Source organism: Suncus etruscus, chromosome 20 (assembly GCF_024139225.1).
Source record: "Suncus etruscus isolate mSunEtr1 chromosome 20, mSunEtr1.pri.cur, whole genome shotgun sequence".
Lineage (NCBI taxonomy): Eukaryota > Metazoa > Chordata > Mammalia > Eulipotyphla > Soricidae > Suncus > Suncus etruscus.
The window spans coordinates 20,089,523-20,104,238 of NC_064867.1; the positions used below are offsets into that span (position 1 = coordinate 20,089,523).

At 33.6% G+C, this 14,716-nt stretch overlaps 1 non-coding gene across 1 annotated transcript; it reads left to right on the plus strand.

The window, feature by feature from the left end:
• Positions 1-8,994: 8,994 nt before the first annotated feature.
• Positions 8,995-9,127, plus strand: LOC125998451 (small nucleolar RNA SNORA51). The gene has a single exon (XR_007492019.1). It is a non-coding gene; the product is annotated as a small nucleolar RNA SNORA51 (small nucleolar RNA).
• Positions 9,128-14,716: the final 5,589 nt, after the last annotated feature.

A 14,716-nucleotide genomic window follows, 5' to 3' on the forward strand; every position in this document is an offset into this window, starting at 1 on the left:
GAGAAACAAAATGCACCCAAGGGAGAATATAGACTTCTTGAGAGTGGAGAGAACAAAGTACACATTCAAATTAATGTTCCTGTGGATGAATTCCCAAAATGGAGGATATGCATCAGAAAATGAAGAAGAAATTACACAGAGATCCAGAGGAGCACCTCTCTTCTTTGGGAAAGTACAGTGGGAATGCACAGGGTGTGATGCTATGAGCTGCTCCCAAGAATGGGAATATGGAAATATTTGTCCCTGTAAATTTGTGATTTTACTAAATTGTTCCCAAAGTCTACTGCTAGGGTATTGTTGATTAGGAGAAATTAGAACCATTGATATCTTTCTTTTATAATTTAGCCTAGCCTTTGTTCCTAAAGTTGAGTCATTTCAAGGGAACAAGACAATTGTGAGACTAGACCTGAACTCTAGACCTAGTATTTCAAGGGATTTTCTAGACTCCTTAAATGGGTCCTCTATTATGAAGGCTTTCATGCCTCTGAACTAGTTTAAGTTTCAGATAGTGTTTTTACAGTACACTCTACTTGCAATGGTTGCAAGAGTTGGCGGCTATTATTCTGTCTTTAAGTTTCTGTTATATAAATTCTGTTAGATAATCAAAGAAACTACTCTGATTAATAGTAATATTGGATTCTATGTGGGCTGTTATAATCATAAAACATCCCTTCCAAGCATAGTTGGTAAATGACCTAACTAAAAATGAAAGCAAAAGGCAGTTTGACTGACTTTGTTTTTCACTGCTCTCCATAGAATTGCACGCCTACAGACACAGTTGCAGATTATGAATATTAAATAGCATCCTTTTCCCCAAAGGAGTGATTGAAGAGTTTCTGAAAGAGTCCCAGCACATAGAAGGTTGGCAAGCCATGCTATATCCAGGATTCTGTTAGCATTTTCACAGAATGGACTCTAATTCTTATATTATTCTTTATGAATTCATAAACTAAAAAAAATTATGAACAGCAAGATTCCAGAAGTATGGGATTTTATTCAAACTCTCATCAGATAGGATCATTTTCTTGCTAGAGATATTTCAGTAGCCAAATGGAGTGCATAGATTGTTAGAAAGCTGAATATTACAGATAATAAATCAAAAGTGCTAAAGAGTCCCTTGCTGAAGCTGCAAAAGTCATGTCCCTCAAGTCTATTTCATGGCCTGTAAAAGTTATTAATATTCAGGGAATAGTGGAGTATGGGAATTGAAAGCTATACTTTGAATCCCTCAGAGGTTTGAATCCTCTGCTGCAACTTCCAAGTTTCTTTTCAAATAGAAAGGAGAATTTAATTCATCATATATATGTTGAATTTTCCTGTGGAGGAGGAGGCAAACGTTCCACCAGTGCTGGGGGCACATGTGCCATTGCTAGAGATACTCATTTTACTTTTAGATACCTTAAATTGGTTGGTATGTGCTGAAATTATATACTTCTTGGCTTGGCTAACTAGAGCTGCCAATTATTACTGACAAGGATAAAGTATGTAGGACTGGAAACATAACTAAAGGGAAGGCATTTATAGTCCTCTTTTTTAAGGTATTTATTATCCCAGCCCCTATAGATTCTTTATGGTACACATTTAAAATTTATGTAAGGTTAGGATGCAATGCAAAGTCAATTTAAAAAAATTAAGAAGACTTGACATTGTATTATAACATTATACAAAAGAAATGAAGGGGTGTTGGATATTCTATGACTAAAATTTATGAATAACTTTGTAACTCTGTATCTTATAATAATTGAAGTAAAAATTATTAAAATAAAAAGCATTCATTCAAAAAAAACTAAGAAGGCTAACATCAATTAGAATTAGCTATAATCCCCTTCTTTCTCATATTTTGTTTTTTTCTGATACCTAGTATGTGTCAGATAAAATCTGAACAAAGCCAAACTGAAGTTTGTGGTAAAAAAAATGAAGCGTGGAGAACAAAGTTTGGAGCAAATTGTTATTTTGTAAGAATAGATGTTTATCTGTCTAAGTAAAATACTGATCTAGCCCATCATTTCTCTTATAGGGTCTCCTTTGTGGGTATGTAATAATAAACTTTATACTTTAGTTTTTTAGAATAGCCATTTTCATACTATATATTTATTATAGTCATTGCTGTAATGAGAATCTTGAAAAAAATGTCAATAAATGAATGTATTAACTCTTTACTTACCTTCATAAACACAGGTAGAGGAAGACATAAAAAGGGGAGACTTCTGTTGTGTGATGTAAAAAACTGTCAAATAATACCAAAATTTAATTGAAAAAATAAAACAAACTTGAAAATAATTTTGAGTCTAGTATCATTGTGGCAGTGCATCAAACTGAAAAATTAGTGCATCCATGCTAATGCTCCTATCTCACAGAAATGTCTAGAAGACACCAAAGAACTTCACATTTCAAAATGTGCTAAGCCTTCTGAGAAAGTAGAACTGAGAATCTCTCAACTCATATATTTTACGTTTGTAATTTTAGATAAAAATTATCAATGAGCATAACTCATGAATATGACTGGAAAAATGAAGGCAATTGACCATGACAATTATGAGGGTAATTATTATTCTGTCTAGCTATTCATCAATATGCAGATACATGTATATGTTTATATACATATATAGTATATGTTCATATGTGATGATTAGTCATAGGGCATAAGCAAGCTGATTAGTGTAAGCAATCAGGTAGCAGAAACCCCTACGGGGTGGGATATGAAACCTATATAAATTCAGGTCATTACATAGGCAGAGGAAGAGAAGGAGGAAGAGAGGAGAAGGAAAAGATGGAAGTCCAGTATATGGGGTTACTGTTTAAGATGTAGAGATTGCTGATACTACTGCTGTTGAACAGTAAATCAAAGAAACAATCAGAAGAGTGATGCCTATAATGAGCTGTAAAATAAAGAGTAAACATACTGAAGACATCTGATTAGTGTGCTAATCTTACACACTGTCCAGGAATACCAAAGGTTATATCTGCTATAATAGTATATGTGTCTATATATATATATATATATATATATAAACAGATCCATAATATATTTTTCATAATATATTTTCAAACTAAGGACATAAACAGTACTGTTATTGTCACATATCTTATAGTAAGAGAGAAAACAGAAAACTCAAAATAATATAGATATTAGCACACTTAATATGTTATTAATAGGTTTTAGCACATTTAATAGATATTTCCTGTGAAAAGTTTACTGTTGTTGAATAGTTTGACTTTAAATGATGCAAAATATTTACAAACTTATATGAGAAATGTTTTGTCTATAATGATTTCAATTTTAATATCTCAAGAAAGGTGGTCAGAAAAAAGTCCAGTTTTACCTTCTTCTAGTATGTTTAAACCATTGTTTCTCCAAGCACACACAGTATTATTTTCAGGACAAATATAATAATTACATGATCACAAGTCTTCACAAGTCTTCAACTATTAAGAAGTGAGGTTTGAATATAAATGTACTCATGAAACAGCTGGAGATTTTTTTTTTTGGTTTTTGAGTCACACTCTGCTTTCTTACATATGTTCAAGAGCCTATGAACTTGCATGCTAACACCTGTTTTGTGTTAGATGCAGATGTGACAGACAATCCACATGTTTAAATTGGATCATAGAAGGCTAACCCAGAAGAAGTGGCTTTTGTGATCACTTAATACAACCACCTACAATTTAGAGATGAATAAACCAAGAGTGAAAAACAAAAGTCTTGACCAAATTCTGTGATCTAGCATAGAAATCAGTAGCCTGGACTGAAATTTTTTGTTTTATTGAAGATTTTTGGAAGATTGCTTTAAGAATATATCTAAATTTGGGGCCGAAGCAGTGGTGTAGTGGTAAGGTGTCTGCTTTGCTCGCGCTAGCCTAGGACGAACCATAGTTCGATCCCTGGCGTCCCATATAGTCCCTCAAGCCATGAGCGATTTCTGAGGCAGGAATAACCTCTGAGCGCCACCAGGTGTGGCCCCAAACCCCAAATATATATATAAATTTATATTTCATATGTATTAGGGGTTTATATTATATATAAGCCCTAAAACCCTTGGCCTGAAGCAAAAGCCTTATTGTTCTATAGAACCTTATATGTCTGTGTTAAAATTCTATAAAACATACAAATTATACAAAATTCTACAATCACCATGAACAATAACAAAACATTGTTGTCTTAGCAATTTGTTGAAGATTTGATTTATAAAGTTCCATTTCTGCAGTTATTTTACTTATAGAGAGCAAAGGTTTAAATTCATCTAAAATAGTGATGCCATACATCCTAGGCATAAGTTTGAAGAATAAAAATGTTTGTGACATACATGATTATTAGTTACAGGTCCTAAATAATAATAATCTTTTTCTAAAATATGAGGCTTAATAACTACTATTACTTTTTTTAACTACTCTTGGTTAATGCCATTTTAAGGGTTAAGGGATGGGGAACATTCTTTTTGAGTTCAACATTCTATCACATAATTTTTTTTACCTTAAATGTGATACTTAACACCGATATTATGGCAATTCCCTTCTCTACCTCCCCAAATCCCTTTTAAAGTTTTCTCTACTTAGTAATTAATAAAATAAGATTTCCAATCACTTCTGCATAATTTTTTATTAATTTTAAGAGTTACGTAAAACATGGTACAGGAAATTGAAGTATTTCAGTACTGAGAATTAATTTCAGAAAACATAAATGATAAAGATGACAATATTTCCTAACATTTGTAGAAAGTATTTATGAGATGTATGTTTGTTAAATACTTATATATACAAAAACCCAACACTGGAGAGCCAGCTCAACTGCTTTGAAGAGACCCAGGATCTTAATCGCCAGCACCTCATATCCACCTGAGCACTCAAAGGAGGGATCCCTGAGCACTGAGTTAAGAACAGTTCCCAACATAATAAAGCCTACACTGTAGAAGAGGTAGATGTGAAATACAATCCTGCCTTTGTAAAACTCACTCTCAGCTGGAGAATAAAATTATTTATAAAAGTTTGATTATAAGCTCTACATGATGCTCTAATGAAAAAAAAGTAGATGTGTTAAAAAAAACTATGAGAATATTTATGTGTGTGGGAAAAAGGACTAACGCAATTAAAAAAAAAAATTAAGAATGCATTGAACTGAAAATATGAACTCTGAAATCTACTAATATAGGTGGAACCTAATACGCTTGAAGAAGAATGGTAAAGTGGTTGGAAAGATAGTGCAGTGGATAGGGCACTTGCCTTGCACATAACCTACCTGGGTTCAATGTCTGTCATTCTATATCTTCCCCTGAGCTGGCCTTGAATCATTTCTGAGTGTAAAGCTCGGTCTAACACCTAACCACTGCTAGATGTAGCCCTAAAAATAAATAATAGAGGGCCGGGCGGTGGCGCTGGAGGTAAGGTGCCTGCCTTGCCTGCGCTAACCTAGGACGGACCGCGGTTCGATCCCCCGGTGCCCCATATGGTCCCCCAAGAAGCCAGGAGCAACTTCTGAGCGCATAGCCAGGAGTAACCCCTGAGCGTCACAGGGTGTGGCCCAAAAACCAAAAAAAAAAAAAAAAAAAAAAAAAAATAATAGAAACAAAAAGAATGATAGATGATAAATCTGAAGGGCTAGTAAAGAGTTATATTATAATGAAAAAAAACTATTAAATCCTACTCTTTATTTTTATTTTTATAACACAAACCATTCCAAAATAGTGACTTAAAGCAGCAACTAATTTCATTATTCATAATAGGGAGATAGGGAGGGCAAGAAAGTAAAGCATTGTGCTGGCATACAGTCAACTGAGGTTCAGGCCTCAGCACCACATATGGACTCCTAGGTACTGTCTGGAGTATGTCCTGAGCACCGATGTGTATAGCCTAAGAAAGCAATTATAAATTATAATTGGGAGTTGGGTTGGGTTATACCAGGGCTTCAGGCCAACGACAGAAATTACATAATTTTAGTATACTTTATTAGTCTGTATTTAAGGGAGAAATATACACCACTCTTGAAGAACAGAGGGACAAATCACAAAGGGTCTGGAGCCAATCATTGGAAGAATTACTGTAACCATTTTTTGCAAAGAATTAAACTTAAGACTGTCATTTTTTAAGTGTAAAGGAAAGTCACTAGAGGAAACAAAAATAAATGAGAATTTGCTAAGGGATTTAATTATGGTACTCTACTAATAATCTTTTACTTCCAGCACTCTTTAATTTAGTAATATGTATGTGTGTGTCTCATTTGAATTGCGCCCAAAATAATTCAACTGTCCACATAAAGTCATATTATTTCAAGATAGCTAAGAAGTAGTAGCAAAGAAAGGGATAACATTCATCATAAGCATCTCTGATTCCATCCTGTCTTTTTTCCAAAATCGTAAGTTCATGTCTACCTATCTGTATTTGCAGGGATCTCAATTTTATGGCATCTAGGCTATATAGAGAGAAGGTGTATACTTGGTTATTGCAGCTACTATTATATAGGACTCTTTTTGGTTGAATTATATTAAACCTCTAACATTCCGAGGAAGTTTTTGTCTCACTACAAGATACACACTTTATGCAGGTTTTGGAAAAAACTGTGCTTTATAGAAAACTGTGTTGCCTATAGCACTTCTTTCTGCATCACTGATCCTGATCCTAGATGAAACTATCTTATAATTCTATGCTATAAACACCTGAGAGCAATGAATAATAGTTCTTAGCATTAGATAAACAATAGAATTTGATAGTAGGATACTTACAACAATCATTTATCCATGCAAAGTTAGCTTTGTCTCAATGTGTTCCTTTATTTCCTTTGTTTCAATGGTCCTAAGCTATGAATGTTTACCCCAATGCTCTTTTGAACAAGTTCTTTTTTTAATCTTTATTTAAACACCATGATTACAAATATGATTATAGTTGTATGATTTCAGTCATGTAAAGAACACCCCCTTTCACCAGTACAACATTCCCACCACCAATGTCCCAAATCTCCCTCCTCCCCACCCCACCCCGCCTGTACTCTAGACAGGCTTTCTACTTCATTCATTTACATTGTTATGATAGTTCTCAATGTAGTTATTTCTCTAACAGCACTCATCACTCTTTGTGGTGAGCTTCACATCTGCCTGTTTATAGGTGAAATAAACTCTTAAATGTGTTATTTTAATATATCATAAAAGCCTGATTTTAATCTTTTATAAAACTTATATAAAGTTTTGTTTTAGGCCCAACATAGCAGACAAAAGCTATATATTGTCCAGATGATGTCTAAAACCCAATAAGTGATTTTAATTATTTAATTACAAATTGAGAAATTAAATCTTATCATTCTGATGCTTGTATAATGCCAATAATTATTCATATATTACATTTTAGAAGACATTTGCTATATCTTCTCCTCTACTGTCTTCAACCTTATTCAGAACATGATCCACTTCTTAGCTTGTTTACTTCTTGTGCACCCTACACTAGATCTCACTCTTTGGCCCCTTAGTCTTGGGCCATTGTCCCTATTTAAGTAATTTTCATATGTGACTTGGAATATTCTGGTTCTTGACATTAGATAAACAATAGAATTTGACAGTAGGATACTTTCCACAATAAGAAACCTCCCAGTTCATTAACACTATTCTCAAGTACAGAATGCACACATGATATTAAGTTACAATTATTAAGATACTACAAATTCTTAATCTTAACTACAATTTACATTTATGTGTGAATATCATTTTCTAATTTTTTCAAATATTTGTTATTTAAACATGTTATTAAAATTATATTTTAAATAACCTTTTCCTATGCTTTACTCTGCAACAATCATCTGACTCAAACTTGATAGTTCTTTTACTGCAAGAACTTATCAAGATTTAAATTTAAATTTAAAGGACCCAATCATCTATCTCAATGGAATATAGAATTTTATGCTTGAAATGATCACCTGTTGTTTTTATTTATCCATTTTATATTCATTCACACTTTAGCTCCTATTCTTACCCCCTTTGTTTCCTTTTTCATAATATATGGACTTGAATTTAACACTAAGGCCCTTATCATTTGACTCCTATATGAAAAAGTGATGATCTTTTGAAAAACACTAGAGATGCATCTCAAATAATTTGAATCAGAATGCAGAGGGTGCTAATGGAGAGTAGAGTGAAAAATATTTTGGATTTATTAAACAAAGGACATTATATTCAAAAAGATATATGTATATTTATATATAGACATATATAATGAACCACATTAAAGGAAGGAAGCAATATCAGTGATAACGACAGTAAAGAGTTGGCTTCTATTGTGAAGGGGGTTGATTTTGAAAATAATTTTTCCTGCATAAGAATTGTCAGGTCAAGCTCTAGATAGGGATACCTTGGCTTACTGAACTTTGGGGAGACAATCAATCATCATAAAGTCAATGAAATTATCTGAAGCTCAGCATTTTTTCAATTAACACATAGTTGAGAGACTACACATTACTAACAAAATATCGTGAGCCTAACCTAAGTGACCCACTCCAACCCAGTGAAATCCTCTTCTTTCAAATTATAAAGTTAAAATTTTAAAATTATGCCAAACTGTAGTACATATATACAATGGAATATTATGCAGCTGTCAGAAGAGATGAAGTCATGAAATTTTCCTATACATGGATGTACATGGAATCTATTATGTTGAATGAAATAAGTCAGAAGGAGAGAGATAAACACAGAATGGTCTCACTCATCTATGGGTTTTGAGAAAAATGAAAAACATTTGTGTAATGATTCTCAGAGACAAAATAGAGGAGGACTGGAGGGTCCAGGTCCCGACATGAAGCTCACCACAAGGATTGTTTAGTGCAGTCACAGAAATAATTACACTGAGTACTGTCATAACAAAATGTGACTGAATGAGGGAAATAGAAAACCTGTCTAAAGTACAGGCCGGAGTGGGGTGGGGGGAAGGACACTTGGGATATTGGTGATGGAAATGTTGCACTGGTGAAGGGTTTTATATATATATATTTAAAAAAATTAAAAAAGAAAAAAGAAAAGATAAGGCCTCCCAATGCTTACCACAGGCTGTGTTCTTTACATTGACTGTATAGAAAGAGAAGGTACAGTAAATGCACCCCAGATACACCTCAACCCAGGCCCTTTGCTTGGTCTGTATTGTGAATGGGGGGACAAAAAATTAAAAAATAAAATTATACCAAGTATCCATAATTATTTATTAAAATATTCATAATGATAATGAACTGATCAGTTTGCCAAATATTTCAAGCTAAGAAGTGAATTTAAATTGGGGTATAGAAAAAAGAAGTTAGGGGCCGGCGAGGTGGCGCTAGAGGTAAGGTGTCTGCCTTGCAAGCGCTAGCCAAGGAAAGGACCATGGTTCGATCCCCCGGCGTCCCATATGGTCCCCCCAAGCCAGGGGCAATTTCTGAGCGTGTAGCCAGGAGTAACCCCTGAGCATCTAATGGGTGTGGCCCGAAAAAAACAAAAAAAAAAGAAAAAGGAAGTTATAGAAAAGTTTGCTTATTATTAAAATCCTCTGTTTGGCTTATTCCCTTTTGTGCAATTCCTAGGATCTTTTTAGATTGCATTGTTTAAACACCAAATTGGGGTAATAAACTGATTATATCATCCAGAAAACTGTTTGCTCAATATCAGGCACATTGAATAATCACTATCAGTTTGTGGAAAGCATATCTGAATTGCTAACCAGTTCCAAAGTCCCAAATGAAATTTGGATTAATTTTTTCATTAGAAAGATAAATCCAGCCAAATCTCTCCTAATGCACATAACACAGTTCAAAGTCAAGGAACAATTCCTTTGCATTAGACAAGAAATTTTACAAATGGATAAAAACTAGTGATTTTTAAAAGTATATTTGTATGCATTGGTATGAGATAAATATTAAATATAAGCTATACTCATAAGACTATCACATATATCTTTTATTAACTTAATATTAGTGATGTACGGGCCTGGAGAGATAGCACAGCAGTGTTTGCCTTGCAAGCAACCGATCCAGGACCTAAGGTGATTGGTTCGAATCCCGGTGTCCCATATGGTCCCCCGTGCCTGCCAGGAGCTATTTCTGAGCAGACAGCCAGGAGTAACCCCTGAGCAACGCTGGGTGTGGCCCAAAAACAAAAAAAAAAATTAGTGATGTACAAAGTGAGAAAGATGGTTAACATGTACTTTTTAATGACTAAGAACTTATGACTAATACTGGAATGTTAAATAATATCACCTTTTTGAAACTCTATTTTAGTAAGAGATAAATTGGAATTGGGAAGTAGCATAGGTAGAAAGACAAATGGGGGAAGGCAACTGAGTGACTTACTACTCAAATTTTGCTGCCCATTAAAATCATCTATTGAATATCAAAATGAACTATAATAAAAATTATGATAAAACTACGAGAGATTTATCATCTACTAACTAGAGGGAAAAATCCATCTGTATTTGTTTTGTTCTGCAAGATTAGCTAGTGAATTCCCTGTAAAATAATGCAGACATCAACAATGCATTGATTATGGATACCATGATTTGCTTTTTGGATCATGACTTTTCAAATGAAACAGACCAATTTCAACTTTAATTTCTGGCTTTTCGGAGCTAAGAGTCCTGACAGATTGTTTTAATTGTGTAAGTCTATTTATTTCCTCTTGGATCAAATTTAGAATATCACAGAAATTTTTGAAGATTAGACAATTTTGGATTTATAATTCTCTGACAGATTCCTGGAATCGAATCAACATTTGGGAAAGTTAGTATATTTCATGATACATTAGACTCATTTACAAAATATCCCTTTACAAGTAATATTTTAAAATGTTATGTAAATTTGCAAAAGTAAACATAAGCTTGGGACCGAGCAATGGCGAAGTGGAAAGGCATTTGCCTTGCACGTGGCTGACCCAGGATGGGCCACGGTTTGCGGTTCAATCCCCCCGGCGTCCCATGTGGTCCCCCAAGCCAGGAGCGATTTCTGAATGCAAAGTCAGGAGTAACCCCTGAACATCACCAGGTGTACACTCCCCCACAAATAAAGTAAACATACAACTTTCATAGCCAGGAAGACATTAAAAACACTAGTTTTCAGATACCCATTTTTAGGAACATAATTAAAAGGGTAAGCATTCTTTACACATTCCATGTTTGGAAATGTACTTCATATATTTATGCTTTCTGTATATAGATTCCTTTAACCAGTAAAAATATCTTTATTTTCTGTTTTTTTTTTTTAACTTCTTGGAAATGAGTCTGCCCTTTTGACTGCCCATTGACTTTCCCATTAGTACAAAGTGTAATCCTCTGATGGTTCTATTTTTCATTTTATTTTTTTCTATTAGTGTATAAGAAAAAGAGAATGAAAGAATAGGAGACTACACAGTGTTCCCAGCACTTATAACTACAACAGCAATGTGCTTTCATTCATGGAATGCATTAACTGTAAAACTGCACTTGGTTTCTCAAAACCAAGCTTCTGTCACAAATAGAAAATAAAATCTTTTATAGCAGTCGGGAAAGCTGTATATTATTACCACTATAAGTTTTCTTTGGGGTATTGGCTTAGAAGACTTGTGGATTATGTTCAAAAAACCCTTATACTGAAGAATAAGAAGACTCTCCATTGTGCTCAGGGGCTTCCACAGCAACACCTGGCATTATTTGATTCTCTTACCCATAAAGTGAATTATTGAACTGAAGTCTCACTTGTGGCCCTAACCTCTATTCAGAGCCTAAGCCAATCTTAGACAATTTCCTATTTGGTGCAGTTTTCCCCTACCAAATACCTGGTAGTTTTTCAAATCTTGGAAAAAAGACAAAGAAAAAAATGGCTATAGGAAAGTACAGCTAAAAGAATACATTTTAGTGTGAAAGAATTAGTATGAAAAGAGATTGCTGGTGTAGCAATTTTGTTTATATATCCATTAATCATAGGCCAAATACTTTGAGAACCAATTCTACTTGGAGAAGGTGAGAATTAATTAGTATGTGTGTATATGTGTGTGTATACTCCTATTAAAATCTATCTCTAATAATACTAAATTTTAAACCAGCATTTTTCATAATTGAGCATTTTAATTAGAAAAGTATTTTAGAGACCTTTATGTTAAATATAGTTTGTGCTTGTTCTTTAAACATGACTAGAATTATATAATCTACTAAACCAAGAAATTTATATCTACATATTTATATACATACATATATTTTTATCTCTATGGGGTAAAACAATCAACTTTAATAATTTGTAACATTTCACTAATTTAATATACTTATTACTTTAGTGTTTCTCTAAAATATTTTTTGCTTTTTTAAAGGTGATATTTTTCTTTTTTTTTCTTTTTTTTTTTTTTTTTTGGGTTTTTGGGCCACACCCGGTGACGCTCAGGGGTTACTCCTGGCTATGCGCTCAGAAGTTGCTCCTGGCTTGGGGGACCATATGGGACGCCTGGGGATCGAACCGCGGTCCGTCCTAGGCTAGCGCAGGCAAGGCAGGCACCTTACCTCTAGTGCCACCGCCCGGCCCCGGTGATATTTTTCTTATACTTTCTTTTTAATATCAAGTTAATAAAAGTCCTTACCTTATCATATATCATATTATTTTATTAAAGATTATTAAAAACTTTATTAAATTTTTAAAAACAAAAACGTAAATGAGAAAATGTTATTAAATGTTTGAATAAAGACCATATTATCCAAAAGGAACCCCTCTCAAATATATTACCATTACAAACAGTATATACTATTTTATTAAGGTTTTATACATAGCAGTCTATTTTCATAGTTTTATTTTTACCTTGTAAATTGAAGATCAGACAATTTTGGGTTTATAATTCTCTGACAGATTCCTGGAATCGAGTCAACATTTGGTAAAGTTAGTATATTTCATGATAACCAATGAAATATAGACCTCACATTTTTAAATATCTAAATTTAAAGCTTTTTTAAAAAAATTCTATGATTTGGTAATTTATCTATTTTGTTTTTGTTTAGAAGACAATACTTTGCAACCATGTTATAGTCACAGGTTATAGTCTCTTCATTTTGATATATGAGTTATCCTTCGATTCTGGAATCATATAATATCTCAATTCTCTTTTTAACCCTGGAGAAAGCTCCTCTATATTATATGCTGCTGACTCCTTTTCTCTCTGACTTTTAAAATATCAGGGCTTTAGAAATTTAGTTGTTTATTCTTCTTCATTTTCAATTTATATTCACTCCTTAGATGACTATATCTAGTCTGATTATCTTAACATGCAAGCCCACAAACAGAAATTTTATCATTCTAGCCATATATTCTCCATACTGAAAAATCTCTTTGCTCAATTTTCTAGTAGCACTCAAGTAATAATTACAAATTCTTAGAGGCAACATTTTCAAAACTACATTTTCATCTTTGTCTGCCTCCTAAAACAATCTGACACTGACAGCTTTCTTCATCTCAGCTTACTCTATTCCTGAAATTGTTCAGATAAAAAAATCATGGAACCAACCTGAGCACTCTACCTTGTATGGCTCACATACACTCATAAGAAAAAAATTATCTCTGCCTTCAAATATACCCAGATAGTCCGAATGTTTCTCATTTCTACTGTTTTTTTCTCTGACCTAAGTCATCATTATCTCATTCAAGAGTTATAACAATAATTATGTGACATGTGTTATTTCCATAGCTCATTTAAAATATACTACCATATCAAATCCTTGTTTTGGTCTCAGTAACAACCACCCTTATTTCATCCGGAGTAGAAGCCAAAATGGTCATAAGAATCTACAAAAGTGGGGTCAGTGAGACAATACAAATATTAATGTTCTACTCTTGTGAACAGCAAGCAATGATTCAATCCCCATCATTGCATATGTCCCCCTGAGCAGTATCAGGAGTTAATTCTGAACAAAGAACCAAGAGTAAACCCTATGTACTGTTGTGTGTGACAAAAAGGAGAGAGAGATAGACATTAAAAATAGGATTTTATAAATAAAAAACTATATGATTTTTCTTTTATTTTGTACTACTCTTTTTTACCACTTTTTGCCTTGTTTTTCAGAAATTTTATTTTAGGAACCATAGTATACAAAATTGTAAATAATAGTATTTCATTTTTTCATAGTATTTCCTTTTTAACCCCTTAAAATGTCATTGTTTCCTACCTCAAGCAATGTTTCAGTGCCTCTTTATCATTTCAGTAGAGAACATGGTAAGTTTCCTAATGAAGATCATTTCTCAGATTTCTTAGTCTTTGGTCATTTGTTATTTTCTATTGAGTTTTCTTATATCCCTATATGAATGAGATCATTTTGTGTATGTCTCCTTTTAAATTAACTCAATATGAATCTCTCCAGATCCTTCCACATATCAGCTACTAGCACAGTTTCATCTGTTATCTTTTAAAAGCCAAATGGTATGTCACTGCATATATGTCAAATAGTTTCTTTATCTTGTCATCTGTTCTTAGACACTTGAATTGTTTCCAAATTTGAGCTATTGTGAAAAGTGTTGCAAGGAATTTAGAAGTGAACAACTCCCTTTTTTCTGTTTGGGCCACATCCTGTGAAGCTCAGGGGTTACTACTGGCTACACTCAGAAATTGCTCCTGGCTAGGGGGACCATAATGGAAGACTGAGGTCTGCCCTGGGTCAGCCGCATGCAAGGCAAAAGCCCTACTGCTTGTACCACAGCTCCGCCCCCAACAATTCTTTTCTTAATAGAGTTTTGCAGCCCTGATAAATGTCAAGAAGTAGAATTAGAATTTTTGAG